Consider the following 22,328-nt stretch of genomic DNA (forward strand, 5'->3'; position numbering starts at 1 on the left):
ACACACTGGGCGGTCAGAGTGCCGCATTGCCATCCACTTTGACCTGCCTACTCCCGATTCCTGCCCTCCAAGTTAAAACTGACCCCATTGTTTCTGTGGATGGGATTTTGTGCAAGGTCTTTTCTATATGTTCTGACCTTAGTGTAAAATTGGTTATCTCCCTCAGAGATACAGTAACGATGAGCTCGTCAAAATAGTAATTGGAAAGGGCTCTCCTGAAGTCTGGGCTAAGAATAGAGGAAGCTTTACTCTGCATGCGGCTAAGTTCTACATGCCTCAGGAGTGCTTGATTATGATACTGTGCTGACACTCCTCCCCTGGTGAGGAGTTCAAAAATAAAATTGATTGAGGCTGGATGAGGAACAGAGCCAGTGCACCGTGCAAATTGAGAGGAATCTCAGAGATCAAGCTTAATCAATAAAAATGTAAAGCTCAGATTATAAACTCCCCAGGCTAAACAAAAACCAGCACTTTTTCCAATCTTCCTTTAAAAATGAGCAACTTGGAATGCTATATAAAGTGAAAGAATCACAGTTTGGATTTTTATTTAAACTACTCATCTTGTTTATATAAACCATGACATATTCATGGTTCTACTTTAATTTGTATTGCTGCCATGGCTTCAAACCAACTCAAGTTGATTACTAGCCACTTATGACAGAAACACCTTGGGCTGGATTTTTGGTTCTACTTATTTTGGGGCGTTAATGGCGGCGGGGCAGTAAAGTTTGCGCCCAGAAACAGTTTGCGCCTCAGTCAGCAAAATTCATTAGCTGGGCCCTGAATATGGGGTTGAGCGCTAAGGGAGGTGTTACAAACCTCTCTTAGGGCACAAGGGAAAGTCCCGAGCTAAATAGTTGGCTTCGGAGCGCTCTGTGAGAGGCCTGAGGGAAAGAAAAACACCAAAAACATTTCCAATAAATAACTCATGCCACCACAACATAAATCGCAAAAAAAATCAAATAAAACTCAATCACACTTACCTGAGATCGACATTTCTTATCTCATTGCAGCAGCTACAGCTCAGACCACAAGCTTTTCCAGGCAGTCTCAGCAGGGCACTCTATGGAGCGCTACTGATCTGGCGGTAGCCAAAAATCGAGCCGGTGTCGCAACCAGGGGTGTTTCACAGCAGCTCGCCTCTTCCAGGCCGTAATGTTCCGCGCCCCATCAAAACTGGCACTGAATGTCCTGGCAGGGCGCTGGAAGCTGGCTGCTTGCCCGGAAGTGCTTACTTCCGCCCTTCTAGGAACTTGAGCTCATAAATCTAGGCTGACACTCCAGTGCAGTGCTGAGGGAGTGCTGCACTGTCGGAGGTGCCGTCTTTCGGATGTGACGTTAAATCAAGGCCCTGTCTGCCCTCTCAGGTGGACGTAAAAGATCCCATGGCATATTTTGAAGAAGAGCAGGGGAGTTATCCCCGGTCTCCTGGCCAATATTTATCCCTCATTCAACATAACAAAAATCAGATTATCTGGTCATTATCACATTGCTGTTTGTGGGAGCTTTCTGTGCACAGATTGGCTGCCGCGTTTTCCACTTAACAACAGTGACTACACTTCAAAAGTACTTCATTTGGGTGTATAGCGCTTTGAGACATCCAGTGGTTGTAAAAGGTGCTATATAAATGTAAGTCTTTCTTTCCCAGTGCTAACAGGGGTGGCAGAAGACTGAAAATACAGCCCAAAATAAACAAACAATTACAGGCCAAGAAATGTGGCCGCACAGCACCATGTTTTTCGGGTGCTATGGGCGAGATGCGTGTGCTCAATTCTAGACCCCATATTGGATAGGGCGAATGCACTCGTGTCGGGAGCGTACGTTGGGAATATTTAAAAGACAATTTTACTTCAATTAGGGTTTGGGGTTCTTTGCCAGACACATTTCCGATTTTTGATTGCCACAGTGCTTCACTTGCCACGTCATCTGCTGCAGCCAGAACTCCACTGCTTGTGGCTGTCAAGGTCAGGTCGAGGGACAGTGCATCTTCAGCAAGGCTGCCCTCCTCTTCTTGAATTGGCAGAGGGGCCTCGCCATTTTCTTCACCTTCAGTGAAAGAGAGGGATGAGGGTTAGGTTTTGATGTGAAAGGAGAGCAGAGAGAGCGAGAGGTGAGTGTGTGGCATGAGAGAGAAATCTAAAGGGACAAAGAGGATGAGGCATGAAGCACCTTAAGCAGCTCAATGTCAAATGTTGTTTAATAATGCTTCTGTGAAGAGCACTGGGATGTTTTACTGTACTAAAGGCACTATATAAATGCAAGTTGTTGTTGTTGTAGTGCAGGTCTACTTTCCTGGATGAATATTGCTTCTAATTGGATCTGCAACAGGATAGAAAAAAAGAGAAAAAAATACTATAAAAACAAAGTTATTCAACATTTTCTATCAAATTCTAAAAGCGGCCAGCATCCCGAGACCTGAGTGCGGGACTTCAAAAGGGCGGCGGCAGTCGGAGGAGCAACAGATCGGGAGGAGAGGGCTGCAGCAGTGACAACAGTAAGGGACAAAAAGTAAAAAGAATCGAAATCGGAGTGTGACGTCACAGCCAAGCAGGTAAGTGATTGGCTGGTGGATTGGTGAGTATTTTTCTTTTCTTTAAAAAACCTTGGGCATTAGTGTAAGTTAGGAACTGCAATTAAATAGATAAGTGATCTTTATTTTCTAAGGACAACTAATTCATTAAATCAGCTGTTTGCTGAGTAGCAGTTGGGTGTGTTTTGCTAAGGTTGAGAGTTTATTTCTACTTGATAGTTCAGAGTCTAACTAGAGGGATGGCAGGGCAGCTCAATCCCATGCATTGCACATCCTGTGGCATGTGGGAATATGCTTCACGTAGCCGGGACGACCACGTGTGCAGGAGGTGTCTCCAGCTGCACCAACTTGAGCTCCGTGTTTTGGAGCTTGAGCGGCGGCTGGAGTATCTGCGGTGCATTCGTGGGACTGAGAGCTACGTGGCTAGCATGTTTCTAGAGGTGGTCACCCCGCAGCTTAAGAGTGTGCAGGCAGAGAGGGAGTGGGTGACTGCCAGACAGAAGAGGAGGACTAGGCAGGTAGTGCAGGAGTCCCCTGAGTCCATCTCTCTCTCCAACTGGAACTCTGTTCTGAGTGCCGGTGAGGGCGATGGTTGTTCTGGGGAGTGCAGCCAGAGCCAAATCCACGGCACCACGGGTGGCTCAGTTGCACAGGGGGGACGGAAGAAGAATGGAAGAGCTATAATGGTAGGGGATTCAATAGTCAAGAGAGCAGACAGGCGTTTCTGCGACCGCAGATGTGACTCCAGAATGGCATGTTGCCTCCCAGGTGTCAGGGTCAAGGATGTCACCGAGCAGCTGCAGGGCATTCTGGGGGAGAGGGTGAACAGCCAGAGGTCGTGGTCCATATCGGGACCAATGACATAGGTAGAAAGAGGGTGAGGTCCTGCAGGCAGATTTGAGGGAGTTAGGAGAGAGATTAAAAAGCAGGACCTCAAAGATAATAATCTCCAGATTACTCCCAGTGCCACGAGCTACTGAATACAGAAATAGAAGGATAGAGCAGATGAATACGTGGCTGGAGAGATGGTGCAGGTGGGAGGGCTTTCGTTTCCTGAGGCACTGGGACCACTTCTGGGGGAGGTGGGACCTGCACAAGCCGGACGGGTTGCACCTTCTAGGGGTAAAAAGGAGGCTTCTCTTCCTCGGGATGGATTAACCGATTATAGTTAATCGACACCTCGCCCAGCTCCCACTGTATAATGACCACGGAAGTAAACAAACGAAACCTCAGGTTTACCAGCTTTATTACGAGCAATGCACAGGAAGGTTCAGTCTAAACCTCCGAAATACAAGAGTTTTCAAGTATAATTTATACAGGTTTTGGAGAGGAGCTACCCTCCTACAAAAGCATCGATAGGTCTATTGTTATCAGCGAAGTTACATTGATTTGTCAGCTCTTATCAGACTGGCTCTGAGTGGTATATGCAATTGTCCATCTCCCATCATTGTGGTGTTCCATTATTTGCCCTCTACCCCCAGTCTTTGTGTCGCCTAGAGTAACTGTACCAAAATACTGACTTCCTTATCTCTTCTTCAGAGACTTCTAATCAAAAACTGCTGACTTCGGCTGTTTAAGTGTTAAGGATACAGTTCAATGCGTTATTGCTTTATGCTATACCTACATAAGCAAGTGTTACAAACATTGGTAATTTCTCAGACGTAATACTGATTAGTTCATTATCATCAGCATTGTTCTGACCACCTATTTGCAACTCCTACAATTTATCCCTTACAATTTGCAACTCTTACAATTTATCCCTTACACACCTCAACAGAACTGGGACCAATATCCTCGCGAGAGGGTTTGCTAGTGCTGTTGGGGAGGTTTAAACTAGCTTGGCAGAGGATGGGAACCTAAAAATAGGTTCAGTAGGGAGGGGAGTAAAGCTGGAATAAGAAAGCAAAAATGTAGAATAGTGAGTTTGAAGGAGAGAGGAAACAAGCAGGAAAAAAGGGTGAAAAAAACACATTTAAAGGTTCTTTGTCTAAATGCACGTAGCATTCATAACAAAATAGATGAGTTGATGGCACAAATAGGTATGATCTGATTACCATTACAGAGACATGATTGCAAGGTGACCAGGACTGGGAACTAAATATACAGGGGTACTTGACAATCCAGAAAGACAGACAGAAAGTAAAAGGAGGTGGGGTAGCTCTATTGATAAAGGATGAATCACTGCAATAGTGAGAAACGATATTGGTTCAAGTGATCAGGATGTTGAAAGAGTTTGGGTGGAGATAAGAAATAAAAAGGGGAAAAAGTCACTGGTGGGTGTAGTCTATAGGCCCCCTAACAGTAGCAACTCTGTTGGTCGGAGTATAAACCAGGAAATAGTGGGAGCTTGTAAAAACGGAGCAGCAATAATCATGGTTGATATTAACCTCCACATTGATTGGACAAATCAAATTGGTCAGGGCAGCCTTAAGGAAGAGTTCAGAGAATGCATAAGGGACCAGTTCCTTGAGCAGTGTGTAACGGAACCAATCAGGGGGCAGGCTATCTTACTTCATCTGGTCCTGTGTAATGAGGCACGATTAATAAACAATCTCCTAATAAAGAATCCCCTTGGAATGAGTGATCATAGCATGACTGAATTTCAAATTCAGATGGAGGGTGAGAAAGTTGGATCTCAAACCAGTGTACTAAGCTTAAATAAAGGAGACTACAAAGGTATGAGGGAGAGTTGGCTAAAGTGGACTGGGAAAATAGATTAAAGTGTAGGACGGCTGATGAGCAGTGGGAACATTTAAGGAGATATTTCACAACTCTCAAGAAAAATATATTCCAGTGAGGAGGAAAGGGTGTAAAAGAAAAGATAGCCATCCGTGGCTAACTAAAGAAATAAAGGACGGTATCCAATTAAAAACAAGGGCATTCAAAGTCGCCAAAACTAGCGAGAGGACAGAAGATTAGGAAGCTTTTAAAAGCCAGCAAAGAACTAAAAAAATGATTAAGAAAGAGAAGATAGACTACGAAAGTAAACTAACACAAAATATAAAAACAGATAGCAAGAGTTTCTATAGGTATATAAAAAGGAAAAGAGTGGCTAAAGTAAATGTTGGTGCATTAGAGGACGAGACCAGGGAATTAGTAATGGGGAACATGGAGATGGCAGAAACACTGAACAAATATTTTGCATCAGTCTTCAAAAGAGGACACTAACAATATCCCAACAGTGGATAGTCAAGGGGCTATAGGGGGTGGGGGGGGGGTGGAGGAAGTAAACACAATCACAATCACTAAGGAGGTGGTACTCAGTAAGATAACGGAACTAAAGTGGATAAATCCCTTGGACCTGATGGCTTGCATCCTCAGGTCTTAAGAGAAGTAACGGCAGGGATAGTGGATGCATTGGTTGTAATTTACCAAATTCCCTGGATTCTGGGGAGGTCCCAGCAGATTGGAAAACTGCAAATGTAAGCAGGAAACAAAAGACCAGTTAGCCTGACATCTGTGGTTGGGAAAACGTTGGAGTCCATTATTAAAGAAGCAGTAGCAAGACATAATTCAGCCAGGCAGAGTCAGCATAGATTTATGAAAGGGAAGTCATGTTTGACAAATTTGCTGGAATACTTTGAGGATGTAACAAACAGGGTGGATAAAGGTGAACCAGTGGATGAGGTGTATTTGGACTTCCAGAAGGCATTTGTCAAGGTGCCACTTAAAAGGTTATTGCACAAGATTAAAGTTCATGGAGTTGGGGGTAATATATTAGCATGGATAGAAAATTGGCTAACTAACAAAACAAGAGAGTCGGGATAAATGGTTCATTCTCGGGTTGGCAATCAGTAGTTAGTAGGATGCTGCAGGGATCAGTGCTGGCACCCCAACAATTTGCAATGTATATTAATGACTTGGAAGAAGGGACCGAGTGTAACGTAGCTGAGTTTGCTGACGATACAAAGATGGGAGGAAAAGCAATGTGTGAGGAGGACACAAAAAGTCTGCAAAAGGACATACATGCTAAGTGAGTGGGCAAACATTTGGCAGATGGAGTATAATGTTGGAAAGTGTGAGGTTATGCAATTTGGCAGAAAAATTGGTCCAGAAATTCCTCTGAGGGTCTTCCCACAGACAATTGCCTCCTTGCTGGAGATTTTTTACAAAAGTACCTGATGGTCTAGGAGGCGCCCTGGATTCTGGTGGGGAGGCCTCCTCTTCCCGTGCTGCAAAGCACGCTCCCATCCCACGCAGAAGATGCAGTCACGTGTGACTGCTCAGCCAATCAGGTAAGTATTTCACAGGTTCCCATTAATAGCACTGAGACATGTATATCTATGAGTTCTCAATACTATGCGTGCAGGAAGTGTATCCAGCTGCAGCTCCTGACAGACTGCACTGCGGCACTGGAGCCGCACATGGATTCACTCTGGAGCATCCGCGATGCTGAGGATGCCGTGAATAGCACATTTAGTGAGTTGGTCACACCACAGGTAAAGGTTATACAGGCAGATAGGGAATGGGTGGCCATCAGGAAGAGCAGTGGAAGGAAGGTAGTGCAGGGGTCCGCTGCAGTTATCACCCTGCAAAACAGATATACCACCTTTGGTACTGTTGGGGGAGATGGCCAATTAGGGGAAGGCAGCAGCAGCCAAGTTCATGGCACCATGGGTGGCTCTGTTGCGCAGGAGGACAGGAAAAAGAGTGGGAGAGCTATAGTGGTAGTGAATTCTATTGTAAGGGGAATAGATAGGCATTTCTGAAGCCGCAATCGAGACTCCAGGATGGTATGTTGCCTCCCCGGTGCAAGGGTCAAGGATGTGTCAAAGAGGCTGCAGGGCATTCTGGAGGGGGAGCGTGAACAACCAGTTGTCGTGGTGCATATAAGTACCAACAATATAGGTAAAAAGCGGGATGAGGTCCTACAAGCTGAATTTAGGGAGCTAGGAGTTAAATTAAAAAGTAGGACCTCAAAGGTAGTAATCTCAAGATTGCTACCAGTGCCACATGCTAGTCAGAGTAGAAATAGCAGGATAGTGATGTAGAATACGTGGCTTGAGGAATGGTGCAAGAGGGAGGGCTTCAAATTCCTGGGACATTGAAACCGGTTCTTGGGGAGGTGGGACCAGTACATACTGGTCAGCCTGCACCTGGGCAGGACTGGAACCAGGGGGAGTATTTTCTAGTGCTGTCGGGGAGTATTTAAACTAATAGGGCAGGCGGATGGGAACCTATGCAGGGAGAGTGAGGGAAATAAAATGGGGTCTGAAGCAAAAGGCAAAAAGGAGAAAAGTAAAAGTGGAGGGCAGAAAATCAAAGGCAAGAATCAAAAAGGGACACATTATAAAATAATTCTAAAAGGACAAAGAGTGTTTAAAAAAACAAGCCTGAAGGCTCTGTGTCTCAATGTGAGGAGCATTAGTAATAAGGTGGATGAATTAACTGCACAGTTAGCAGTTAACGGATATGATGTAATTGGGATTACGGAGATATGGCTCCAGGGTGACCAAGGCTGGGAACTCAACAGCAAGGGTATTCAATATTCAGGAAAGATAGACAGAAAGGAAAAGGAGATGGGGTAGCATTGCTGGTTAAAGAGGAGATTAACGCAAAAGTAAGGAAGGATATTAGCATGAATGAGGTGGAATCTGTATGGGTAAAGCTGCGGAACAGCAAAGGGCAGAAAACACTAGTGGGAGTTGTTTACAGACCACCAAACAGTCATAGTGAGGTTGGGGATGGCATCAAACAGGAAATTAGGGATGCGTGCAATAAAGGTATGGCAGTCATCATGGGTTACTTTAATCTATATATAGATTGGGTTAAAAAAAACTGATAGCAATACGGTGGAGGAAGATTTCCTGGAATGTATAAGGGATGGTTTTCTGGACCAATATGTCGAGGAACCAAATGGAGAGCTGGCCATCCTAGACTGGGTGTTGTGTAATGAGAGAGGATCAATTAGCAATCTTGTTGTGCGAGGCCCCTTGGAGAAGAGTGACCATAATGTGGTAGAATTCTTCATTAAGATGGAGAGTAACACAGTTAATTCAGAGACTAGGGTCCTGAGCTTAAAGAAAGGTAACATTGACGGTATGAGACATGATTTGGCTAGGATAGACTGGTGAATGATACTTGAAGGGTTAACGGTGGATAGACAATGGCAGACATTTAAAGATCACATTGATGAACTTCAACAATTGTACATGCCTGTCAGGCGTAAAAATAAAATGGGGAAGTTGGCTCAATCCTGGCTTACAAGGGAAATTAGGGACAGTGTTAAATCCAAGGAAGAGGCATATAAATTGGCCAAAAAAAGCAGCAAACCTGAGGACTGGGAGAAATTTAGAATTCAGCAGATGAGGACAAAGGGTTTAATTAGGAGAGGGAAAATAGAATGTGAGAGTAAGTTTGATGGGAACATAAAAGCTGACTGCAAAAGCTTCTACAGATACGTGAAGAGAAAAAGATTAATGAAGGCAAATGTAGGTCCCTTGCAGTCAGAATCAGGTGAATTTATAATGGGAATGAAAGAAATGGCAGACCAATTGAACAAATACTTTGGTTCTGTCTTCACTAAGGAAGACAGAAATAACCTTCCGGAAATACTAGGAGACCGAGGGTCTAGTGAGAAAGAGGAACTAAAGGAAATCCTTATTAGTCAGCAAATTCTGTTCGGAAAATTGATGGGATTGAAGGCCGATAAATCCCCCGGGCCTGATAGTCTACATCCCAGAGTACTAAAGGAAGTAGCCCTAGAAATAGTCGATGCATTGATGGTCATTTTCCAACATTCTATAGACTCTCGATCAGTTCCTGTGGACTGGAAAGTAGCTAATGTAAACCCACTTTTTAAAAATGGAGGGAGAGAGAAAACTGAAGCTGGATTGGAGTAAGATCTTCTCTGTGGAAGTGAGATTTTCATCAACGGATGATGTTATCAAGCAGTATCCGAAGGTGTTATGCGAAATGGGCAGTCCGATCCAAGGCTTCAAGGCGAGTGTCAGGGTATAGAAGGATGCTAGATCGGTTTACTACAAGCCACGTTCTGTACCATATGCACTTCAGGAGAAAGTTGAGCAAGAACTAAAAAGAATAGAGACTGAGAACATTATTTGTAAGATAGATCGATGTAATTGGGCTACACCCATTGTTGTTATACCTAAGTCTGATGGTAAAGTAAGATTGTGTGGTGATTATAAGGTAACCGTAAACCAGGTTCTAGAGGGTAATGTCCCAAATACATTGCCGAATATAGAAGACTTATCCACAACACTGATAGGTGGTCAGATCGTCTCAAATCTGGATCTTACGAATGCCTACTTACAGCTTGAACTAGATGAGGAGTCCAAGTCATGTTTGACTATAGACGCTCATCTCGGCCTATATCAATTTAATAGGCTACCGTTTGGAGTGTCTACCGCCCCTGCCATATTCCAAGGGGTGATGAATCAGATTTTGCAAGGTATTGAAGGGGTAGTATGTTATTTGGATGGCATACTAATTTCGGCACCAAATATGCAAATTCATAATAAAATATTGAATGAAGTCCTCAAACGGCTAGAGAAGCACAGAGTGCGAGTGTCTGCTCATAAGTGTGAGTTATTTAAAAACTCAGTGGAGTATTTAGGGTACAGAGTAGACAAAGATGGTTTATATCCAACCATGGAAAAATTGGATGCAATTAGAAATTCACCCACTCCCAGGAATGTCACTGAACTTCGTTCATTCTTGGGTCGTTTGAACTATTATGGGAAGTTCCTACCAAATCTGGCTACAGTATTATATCCACTGAATGAACTTTTGAAAAAACAGGTCCAGTGGAAGTGGTCGAAAGAATGCGATACAGCATTCAAGGAGTGTAAAAACAAATTGGTAGAGAGCACCATGTTAGTTCACTGTGACATATCTAAGGAGATTAAACGAGCATCTGATGCCTCTCCGTATGGAGTTGGGGCAGTAATCTCTCATGTATTAAGTAGTGGGGAGGAGAGACCAATTGCTTTTGCTTCACACACTCTCAGTGTCAGTGAGAGAAATTATGCGCAAATTGAAAGGGAAGCTTTGGCATTAATTTTTGGGGTCAAGAAGTTTCACAAATACTTGTATGGTTGTAAGTTTACCGTCGTTACAGACCATAAGCCCCGAACAGCAATCCTCCATCCAAAGTCCCCAGTTCCAACTTTAGCTGCAGCCCGAATGCAGAGATAGGCTTTGATTTTGTCAGCATATACATATGATATTGAATACAGACGATCAGCTGATCACAGTAATGCTGATGCAATGTTTAGATTGCCTTCCCCATCACAAGTTACACCCGATAGGGAAGAAGTGTTTTATTTTTCATACATTGATGAACTACCAGTCACAGCTGAAGAGATTGGTAGAGCAACCAAATGTGACCCTGTGAGGTCAAAGGTGTATGAGTATATTGCAACTGGATGGCCAAACCAGGTAACAGATGAAGATACACATCCATTCTTCATTCATAGGAATGAATTATCAGTAGATAAAGATTGTATCATGTCGGGTGCAAGAGTGGTTATACCAAAGAAATTCAGGTCCAAATTATTAGGAGACCTCCATGACCAGCACCTGGGAATGTGCTTGACCAAGAGTTTTGCATGCAGTTATTTATGGTGGTCAGGTCTTGATAAAGATATAGAATACATCGTGAGTCTGTGTACGACATGTCAATCAGAAACCAAGCAACCACCACCAGTACCATTACAGCCATGGAAATCGTCTCTCAGGGTGTGTCAAAGGCTACCTATTGATTTTGCTGAGTTAAATGGACAACAATTGTTCATTGTAATTGATAGCCATTCAAAGTGGGTTGAGGTGTTTCCAATTTGGAAAATAACAACAAGGAAAACATTGGACATTTTACGAAAATTATTTTCTGCATTTGGCCTCCCTGAAGAAATTGTTTTGGCTAATGGACCACAATTTTGTACAGAAGAATTTGCACAATTTATGTGCAAAAATGGTGTGAAACACACCAAGGTTCCACCATACCACCCTGCTACGAATGGTGCAGCAGAGCGCACTGTACAAATTGTCAAACGTGCCCTCATAAAATAAATGTTAGATCCAAATCCAAGAAAACGACAGTTGTCATTGGATCACAAATTGGCTAATTTTTTGATTACATATCGAAATACTCCTCATACAACTACTGGTAGAACGACAGCGGAGTTGTTTCTCAAACGACAGCCACGAACCAGATTCTCATTGTTAAAGCCAAATTTGGCACAGTCTGTAGAAGAGACACAAATTAGACAAAAAGAGAATCATGATAAAGGGAGACTAAAAGAGCGAAGAGTGAAATTAAACCAGAAGGTGAGAGTGAAGAACCATTACCATAAATGGTTAAAGTGGTTACCCGGAAGAGTGGTGAAGATATGTGGTCCTCGCACATATTTGGTAAAGATGTTTGATAATGGACAGGTTAGGTTTGTCCATATTGATCATATTTTACCTACAGACATGGAAGGAGTTGAAGGTGGGAATGATTCAATTATTTCTGATTCATCAGATAGTTTTGATACACCAGTAGCAAATCCTAAATCCAATGTACTGGAAACAAATCCAGGAGAGAATCAGAATGAAAGTCTGAGTCCGAGTCAGGGAAACAAAGAGCCTGAAGTTAGTGAGTTCAAATGAAAATCAAGGAAATTCCATGGAGGAAAATGTTCCTCAGGATGAGCCTCATCCTCTTCGAAACAGAAAACAAGTGGTAAAGTTAAATTTGTAAATATGTATAAAAATGAAGTTATTTATGATGTTTGTTATGATAGCTTTTTCATTAAGGAGGGAGAAGTGTGATGTCTGTAAGCTTGTAATGCTTGTAGCTCCATATTGTGGATTGGATGTATTGTGTACTGCAGCTGCAGAGTTATAATAAACAGACAGGCAGCTTCCGATAGCTTCCGGACAGAGCAGCCTCCATGTTAAGAAGCTGTGTGTGTGTGCTGTGCTCTGTAAAGATATGACAGAGGGAGTGCGCGAAGGTTCACCAGACTGATGCCTGGGATGACAGGACTGACATATGAAGAAAGACTGGATCGACTCGGCTTATATTCAATGGAATTTAGAAGAATGAGAGAGGATCTCATAGAAACATATAAAATTCTGATGGGATTGGACAGGAAGAATTCAGGAAGAATGTTCCCGATGTTGGGGAAGTCCAGAACTAGGGGTCACATTCTAAGAATAAGGGGTGAGCCATTTAGGACAGAGATGAGGAGAAACTTCTTCACTCAGAGTTGTGAGCATGTGGAATTATCTACCACAGAAAATTGTTGAGGCCAGTTCGTTAGATATATTCAAAAGGGAGTTAGATGTGGCCGTTGTGGCTAAAGTGATCAAGGGGTATGGAGAGAAAGCAGGAATGGGGTACTGAAGTACATGATCAGCCATGATCATATTGAATGGTGATGCATGCTCGGAGGGCCGAATGGCCTACTCCTGCACCTATTTTCTATGTTTCTAAGTATTGCATCCAATATAAGCTCATTCATTGGTCTCATGTTTACTATTTTTTAAGTAACCAATCTAATCAGTGCAATGACATCATAAGAGTCATCAAATTAACAACGGTATCCATGATGTCTTATCCTACCCTTTACTTTTTAAATTACTGTTTTTGTAAAACATATCTGCAATGCTTATCATTCTAAACTGCATATACACAGATATATCAATGGAAACCAGAAGAAGGAGATTGCTGCTTTGTTCTGTTTGGTCCAGTGAAGCATTAAATGGTTTGCAGTAGTTTACACTTTTACACACATGACAAGCATTAGTTATTGACCTGGTATTAGTCTCACATCGTTTCAACTAAATTGATGCAATGAATAATTTTGGCAATAGATTTAATACATTTGTTACTTTCCACTCTGAATGCAGGAAATTTAAATCACTCATTTTAAATCACCAATGCTAAATCTATCGACGGTTTTATTCACCAGTACGGTAGAATGTTAATGTTACAGGCATCTTGGGAATGCAATGGTTCCATAACACCTTAACAGCTGCAACACTGAAGTGCCTGTGTATATAATAGAGAAATGATGGAAAACAATTTGCAAACAATTTTAATTGTGCAATACAACATGTTTTTGGAGGCAAAACTTATCATCGAAACAAAATATAGATATCAGTACTGCTTAATAAAATAAAATACAATGTTGTGTGAAAACTTATGAGGAGTGATAAAACACAAATGCTGCCAATAGCACTGAAGTCCTGTCACTTTGAGCTTTTACTGTGGCGGACAGTAACCTCCATGCTTTAAATCTCAACAAAACTGCTGAGGTTTGAGTTTTAAAAAATAACATCACTATTAACTGGGGCTTTCACTAGAGAAAACAATAGTGCCTCAAAGCAGATTCAATCAATCAGAAATCAGATCGCCGGGCTTTAAGGTCATTGATAATTAAGCCTTTAACTAAATACCAGAAATTAATCATTGATGACTCTGTGCCAATTCAAAACCTGTTTTCAGAAATGGGTTTACTAAAAGGGCAGATTTTTTTTTGAAAAAAAGCAGTTCCAACACATTAATAGTAAGCATTTTATGTGGTGATTTTGCATTTTGAATTCATAAACGTTTTCAGTCACTTAATGAGTACGCACAAGGAGCATGGACATTGCATTTACCTTCAGCTATTTGTGAAATCTCACATGATTTTTCTTTTTCCACAACAATTTTCATTTCTGGTGGCTCACTGCAGAGATTCCTGTCAGGGTCTGAAGTAACAGGATGGCAGCATCACTTGGTGATGGCCCAATCGGTGAGCCAAATGCCTTTCAGAGTTGGTATCAACCATTGTCCAGAAGCCAAAGGATATAATGGAAAATAAGGCAATGTTGTTTGGATCTTGGGACATTAAACTGGGTGAGCTGTTGGCATCTTTTGAGGACTTGGTTTGTTCATCAGCATTAAGTGTTGCTAAACATTTCGGTTGAGGAAGGCTCATTCTTAAAAGTGACCTGAATAACATTTTTCTGCGGACATTAATAGAAGTCTGTTTTGTTTCCCTGTATGCTGGAGCATTAGCATAGGCTATGGATCAAGCATAATTAGATAGAATTACATTGAATGTACAGCACAAATCATGGCAGTCGGCCCAATTAGTTCATGCCGGAGTTTATGCTCCACATGGGCCTCCTCCCGCCCTACTTCATCTCGCCCTATGAGCACAACATTCTATTTCTTTCTCCCTCGGTATTTATCGAGCTATCTCTTAAAAGCATCCATGCTATTCACCTCAACATCTCTCTGTGGTAATAGAAACATAGAAACATATGAATTCCACATTCCAAGAACGTACATAAGAAATAGGAGCAGGAGTAGGCCACCTGGCCCCTCGAGCCAGCTCTGCCATTTAATAAGATCATGGCTGATCTGATCATGGACTCAGCTCCAATTGCCTGCCCACTCCCCATCACCCTTTATTCCCTTATCGCTCAAAAATCTGTTTATCACCGCCTTAAGTGTATTCAATGACCCAGCCTCCTCAGCTCTCTGGAGCAAAGAATTCCATAGATTTACAACCCTCTGAGAGAAGAAATTCCTCCTCAACTCAGTTTTATGTCCTCTAGTTTTAGTTTCCCCTATGAGTGGGAATATCCTCTCTGCATCTACCTTGTCGAGCCCCCTCATTATCTTATATGTTTCGATAAGATCACCTCTCATTCATCTGAATTCCAATGAGTAGAGGCCCAACCTACTCAACCTTTCCTCATAAATCAACCCCCTCATCTCCAGAATCAACCCAGTGAACCTTCTCTGAACAGTCTCCAATGCAAGTACAGAAAACTCATTTATCCGGATGGCTTGGGGATTCGGGAATTCGGGGTAAACGAATTTTCCGATAGGGCGAGTTTGCATTTTAAAGTTAATATTTGTATATATATTTAACAACTCATTGGAAAAGGGATGGAGTTGCCAGCATGCATGTACTGCCCCCGGACTGTAATCGCGGAGGGACGAATGCTGCACTGGGAGTGGATGCGGGTGGCCTCAAGGAGGAGATTGTCTAGTTCCGGGGTTCCGGAGCACGCTCTCCGGGCTGCGGTCTGTGCCTGGAACCCAGTTCCAAACGTCAGTGGCGGCCGCGAGATATGGTGGCTGCAGCAGCGTGCACACGCACACCAGCAAAGCAAGGGCAGAGGAGGGTGAACTTGTGCATTCAGTTTTTAGATTTTTACGGTACATTTTCTGAGTCCTTGCTCATGGTGAGTGTCACGTTGTGCAATTGTTAGCGATTTTGCAACAGAAGGATCTGGATATGATATATGTCGAAGTGTTACATGCAGGGCCACCAGCCAGTGAGAAGTGGCGACGCAATATTTTAAATTCCGTTACGGCGGGTTTTCTGCTAAATCCGTATCAGGATAAAAGAAGAGTTTCCTGTATATTCTTCCTTAAATACGGAGACCAAAACTGCACGTAGTACTCTAGGTGTAGCCTCACCAATACCCTGTACAGGTGTAGCAGGACTTCTCTGCTTTTATACTCTATCCCCCTTGCAATAAAGGCCAACATTCCATTTGCCTTCCTGATTACTTGCTGCACCTGCATGCTAATTTTTTGTGTTTCATGTACAAGGACCTCCAGGTCCCTCTGTACTGCAGCACTTTGCAACATTTCTCCATTTAAATTATAATTTGCTTTTCTACTTTTTCTGCCAAAGTGGATAACCTCACATTTTCCCACATTATACTACATCTACCAAATTTTTGCCCACACACTTAGCCTGTCTATATCCCTTTGCAGATTTTTTATGTCCTCTTCACAATTTGCTTCCCACCAATCTTTGTATCGTCAGCAAACTTGGTTACATTACACTCGATCCCTTCATCCAAGTCATTAATATAGATTGTAAATATTTGAGGATCCAGCACTGATCCCTGCGGCACGCCACAAGTCACCACTTGCCAACCCGGGAATGATCCATTTATCCCAACTCTCTGTTTTCCATTAGTTAGCCAATCCTCTCTCCATGCTAATCTATTACCCCCAACCCAGTGAACTCTTATCTTGTATAGTAACCTTTTATGTGGCACCTTATCGAATGCCTTCTGGAAATCCAAATACACCACATCCACTGGTTCCCCCTTATCCACCCTGCTCGTTACATTCTCAGAGAACTCCAGCAAATTGTCAAACATGATTTCCCTTTCATAAAACCATGCTGACTCTGCTTGATTGAATCATGCTTTTCCAAATGTCCCGCTACTGCTTCCTTAATAATGGACTCCAGCATTTTCCCAATGACAGATGTTAGGCTAACTGGTCTATAGTTTCCTGCTTTTTGTCTGCCTCCTTTTTTAAATAAGGGTGTTACATTTGCGGATTTCCAATCTGCTGGGACCGGCCCAGAATCCAGGGAATTTTGGTAGATTACAACCAATGCATCCACTATCTCTGCAGCCACTTCTTTTAAGACCCTAGGATGTAAGCCATCAAGTCCAGGGGACTTGTCCGCCTTTAGTCCCATTATTTTGCTTCGTGCTACTTCATTAGTGATAGTGATTGTATTAATTTCCTCCCTCCCTGTAGCCCCTTGATTATCCACTACTGGGATGTTTTTAGTGTCTTCTACCGTGAAGACCGATAAAAAATATTTGTTCAACGTCTCTTCCCTGTTCTCCATTATTAATTCCTCAGTCTCATCCTCTTGGGAATCAACATTTACTTTAGCAACTCTTTTTCCTTTTATGTACCTATAGAAACTCTTACTATCTGTTTTATATTCCGTGCTAGTTTACTTTCATAATCTATCTTCCCTCTCTTTATCTTTTTTTTAGTCGTTCTTTGCTGGCTTTTAAAAGTTTCCCGCTCTCGGGGGAAAATAAGTTTCTCCTAAATTCCCTTTTGGATTTATTGGTGACTATCTTATATTGACGGCGCCTAGCTTTGATCTCCCCCACAAGTGAAAACATCTTCCCTACGTCTACCCAATCAAACCCTTTCATAGTCTGTGACTGATTTCTTCAGAGCCAAACACTTGTTTCTTATTTGGTTTAGTCCCTCTTGAAACTATATTGAACCTTTGGCAGTCAAGTGATACAAGGGGTGTTGCAATCAGGGCAAACCTCAATTGTCCCTACTTCTTGTAGTAGATGATCTTCTGCGCCATCAGAAAATCTAGGGGCAGTGCCTTGAGTGTTCTATTGTCTGTAGCTTGCAAATACGTAACTAAATCTTCTTCCTGAGGTTGGCCCAGAAAACGTGACCTGCTGTTTAAATGGCAGCCGCAGCGCCCAAATCTTAGAGTGCCCCGTAACTGGAAAATTATGTGCCAGGAGATTGCACAGCGCATATAGGCTTGGAAATTCCTCGGAGCTACTCAAGCTCCACAGGCATGACTTCATCGGCAGAAACCGCACATAACGTTGATAGAGCAGGATGAGCTCTGAGGAATTTCCCGCCATTGTTAGACCAACTCGAGAAGATTCATCAAGGTTACACACATGCTACTTGGGTTAAGTACAAAGCATGCACCTCAGCGTTTCTTTGTAACCTGAGAACATTGTGGATATCTTCCATTGTGTCCTTCAAAGGAAGATGACAGATAATTAGAATCATTTAATGGCACTTCTATATTACGGACATTTTTATCAGAAATAAAACTAAGTCTGTTCCAAGAGTCACTTTAACTAGGATATTTGGGCAAAAGTTTCGGCCTGAGTTGCTCCTATTTTTTCAGAGCAACTAGTTTAGAATGGACCATCCTAGAAATTGCAATTCTCGGCATTTAGTTTGCTCCAGTTCTAGTGAGTTAGAATAGTTCCATTTTACAACAGATTTTTTTTTCAAAAGGGGCCATGTCCAACCATTTACGCCTGTTTTGCAAGTTTAGGTAGCGAAAACTTACTCCAAACTAACTTAGAATGGAGTAAGTGTAGATTTTTGTACGCTCAGAAAAACCTTGCCTACACTTAGAAATCAGGCATAGGGAACGAGCGATAAGGGGGGGGGGAGGGAATTTACAAACATTAAACACTTCACTTTTACAAATAAAGAGCCATCATCAATAATAAATGATAAATAAATCAATAAATCAACCAATAAATCAATCAAAAAAAATTAAAAAATTAAAAATTAAAAAATATTAAAAAATCACTCAATAAATAAAAAATAATTTCCACTCACCTACTGCAGCACTGGGGGAGAAGAAAGAGGAAGGGGGAGGAGAAGAGAGGGAGGAGAAGAGAGGGAGGGAGGGGGTAGAAAAGAGGAGAAGGAAGGGGGGGTGGAGAAGGGAGGGGGGGAGAGAAGCGGGGGAGAAGATGAATGGGGGGGTAGGAGAAGAGGAACGGGGCGGGGGCGGAGAAGAATGGGGGGGAGGAGAAGAACGGGGGTGGAGAAGAACGGGGGGGAGGAGAAGAACAGGGGGGAGGAGAAGAACGGGGGGGAGGAGAAGAACGGGGGTGGAGAAGAACGGGGGGGAGGAGAAGAACAGGGGGAAGGAGAAGAACGGGGGGGAGGAGAAGAACGGGGGGGGAGAAGAACGGGGGGAGGAGAAGAACGGGGGGGAGGAGAAGAACAGGGGGGAGGAGAAGAACGGGGGGGAGGAGAAGAACGGGGGGAGGAGAAGAACGGGGGGGGGAGGAGAAGAACGGGGGGAGGAGAAGAACAGGGGGGAGGAGAAGAACGGGGGGGAGGAGAAGAACGGGGGGGGAGGAGAAGAACAGGGGGGAGGAGAAGAACGGGGGGGAGGAGAAGAACGGGGGTGGGGAGAAGAACGGGGGGGAGGAGAAGAACAGGGGGGAGGAGAAGAACGGGGGGGAGAAGAACGGGGGGGGGAGAAGAACGGGGGGGGGGAGAAGAACGGGGGTGGGGAGAAGAACGGGGGGGAGGAGAAGAACGGGGGGAGGAGAAGAACAGGGGGGAGGAGAAGAACGGGGGGGAGGAGAAGAACAGGGGGGAGGAGAAGAACGGGGGGGGAGAAGAACGGGGGGGGGAGAAGAACGGGGGTGGGGAGAAGAACGGGGGGGAGGAGAAGAACGGGGGGAGGAGAAGAACAGGGGGGAGGAGAAGAACGGGGGGGAGGAGAAGAACGGGGGGGAGGAGAAGAACAGGGGGGAGGAGAAGAACGGGGGGGGAGAAGAACGGGGGGGGGAGAAGAACGGGAGGGGAGAAGAACGGGGGTGGGGAGAAGAACGGGGGGAGGAGAAGAACAGGGGGGAGGAGAAGAACGGGGGGGAGGAGAAGAACGGGGGGGAGGAGAAGAACAGGGGGGAGGAGAAGAACGGGGGGGGAGAAGAACGGGGGGGGGAGAAGAACGGGGGGGGGAGAAGAACGGGGGTGGGGAGAAGAACGGGGGGGAGGAGAAGAACGGGGGGAGGAGAAGAACAGGGGGGAGGAGAAGAACGGGGGGGAGGAGAAGAACGGGGGGAGGAGAAGAACAGGGGGGAGGAGAAGAACGGGGGGGGAGAAGAACGGGGGGGGGAGAAGAACGGGGGGAGGAGAAGAACGGGGGGGAGGAGAAGACCGGGGGGGGAGAAGAACGGGGGGGGGGAGAAGAACAGGGGGGAGGAGAAGAACAGGGGGGAGGAGAAGAACGGGGAGGAGGAGAAGAACAGGGGGGAGGAGAAGAAAGGGGGGAGGAGAAGAAAGGGGGGGAGAAGAACGGGGGGGGGAGAAGAACAGGGGGGAGGAGAAGAACGGGGAGGAGGAGAAGAACAGTGGGGAGGAGAAGAAAGGGGGGCGGAGAAGAACGGGGGGGGCAGAGAATAACGGGGGGGCGGAGAAGAACGGGGGGGAGGAGTAGAACAGGGAGGAGGAGAAGAACGGGGGGGAGGAGAAGACGACGAAGCTGGACTGCCGCTGCCGCCAACTCTTCGGGCAGGGCCCGCCCCCAGCGATAGGCCAGGCGGGTGGGCCCCGCCGCCGAGATAAGATGTGTCAGGCCACTCGGCCCGGGATAGGACCGGGAGGTACTGCACACGCGCGCAGTCTCCACTGCGCATGCACGCAGCTGCCGGCACTGTTTTTGACGCAGGGCTGTAGTTCCACCCCCAGCAGCTCCTGCTGCGCCGCACCGAGGTGGAAATGGGTCTGCAGATATTGAAGAATCGCGAGGTAAGTATTCGGCGCAATTTTTGTTCTATAAATTAGGCGGGCCTCTCCGATGTGCGCCGTTCTAGCGGGCGTCCGAAACTTGAGCCCTTTTACCCTATGCTAGATGTAAGCTTTTATCATCTTTGACTGTAACCTTAAGCGAGCATCCACTTCAATGCAGCTCCAATTATTTTCCTGAGGGAATTACGTCAACCTTTTCCAATCCCAGTTGAAATTGAAAATTTGATTGATGGCTCAATGCGGGGAAGAAGTGCCAGAAATCATCAGTAGAAGCTCTCCGATAATTGCTTCAACTCAGATATGAAAGGAAGCTTCTCCTGAGGCATCACTATGTGTCATGGGATGAATTCAGGAATCTGGTGGAAATTTCAGTAGAATCAGAATTGAACTCCAAGGCTCTGGTTTGCTCACATGACCTAACAACCATTAGTAATGTAAACTCATTGCTCTCTTTGTATATTTCACATTTAAACCCAGTTTTGTATAAAGGTGAAAAGCAGTCACCTGACACATGCTAGGCAAGCCGCTAGAAACTCTGTATTAACACAGTTAGCTGCAGGAAAACAGTTAGTTATGGTCAGCAGTTCTCTAATTGCTGATGCCTTGAGATAAAATAGCCTCATTCTTCTGGTAAAATTAAGTTGAGTAGTTTCTTAAAAGGCTGGATTTTCGAGAGGTTTGTGACTGGGTTTTCACCGCGATTTGACCCTCCGCAGCGAAAACCCGGTTGCAAAGGCCAGGCGGGATCCTCGGGTACCTGTTTGCGGTGGCGATGGGAAGTACCATCGGGGAGAGGTGCGCTGGACTTGTAACAACGTGGTTTGCGTTTGCAACGGATCATCGGCACTCTCCCGACCCGTTCGCCTCGCGCAGAATAGAAAACCTGTTGGTGCAGCCATGCAGTAAGTTAGAAAACCTCCAAAAAAGGTAAGTTAGTTTTTATTTTTTCATTTTTTTACAGTGATTAGTTAAGGGTCTTGGTAATGTTTTTGGAATATTTTTTAAAATGTTATTTCCCCATCTCCCAAGGCCTCTCTCGCAGCACAAACGGCCTCACACTAAAGTTGGCGAAATCTGCGTTTTGCGCCGTGAATCATTGTACAACACCTCCCTTTGCGATGCGCCCCTGATGCAGACCCCAAAGGTTGAAAGTTCGGCCTAAAATCGCAATCGCAACGAAAATGGCAATTTACACGTATCGCTACCGTTTTCGCCCAAAAAAACCCAAAACCCGCAAATCCAGCCCTTAATCTTATTTGTCTCTTTTTTACCCAATTCGACTTTAAAAATTAAAGTGAGCTCCAATTCAAATGTAAGCTGGACTTTTAATGGTTCTTATACATATTTTTCCTCCTCTGTAGTAATATTTTTCAAGGATTATATTCTTTGTGAAATCTTTACTATAAATAATATTACCTTACAGCTCTGCATATAAATAACCTGCAACATTTAAAATCCATCAAATAATGGCGGAGTTTCAACAACATCATTTATATATTTATATAACAACTTGCATTTATATAGTGCTTTTAACATAGTAAAGCATCCCAAGGTGCTTCACAGGTGCATTATCAAAGCAATATTTGACAACGAGCCGCATAAAGAGATATTAGTGCAAATGAGAGGTGATCTTATCGAAACGTAAGATTATGAGTGGGCTTGACACGGTGGATGCAGAGAGGATGTTTCCACTGATGGGGGAGACTAGAACTAGAGGGCATGATCTTAGAATAAGAGGCCGTCCATTTAAAA

The sequence above is a fragment of the Pristiophorus japonicus genome, chromosome 1, assembly GCF_044704955.1.
Source record: "Pristiophorus japonicus isolate sPriJap1 chromosome 1, sPriJap1.hap1, whole genome shotgun sequence".
Classification (NCBI taxonomy): domain Eukaryota; kingdom Metazoa; phylum Chordata; class Chondrichthyes; family Pristiophoridae; genus Pristiophorus; species Pristiophorus japonicus.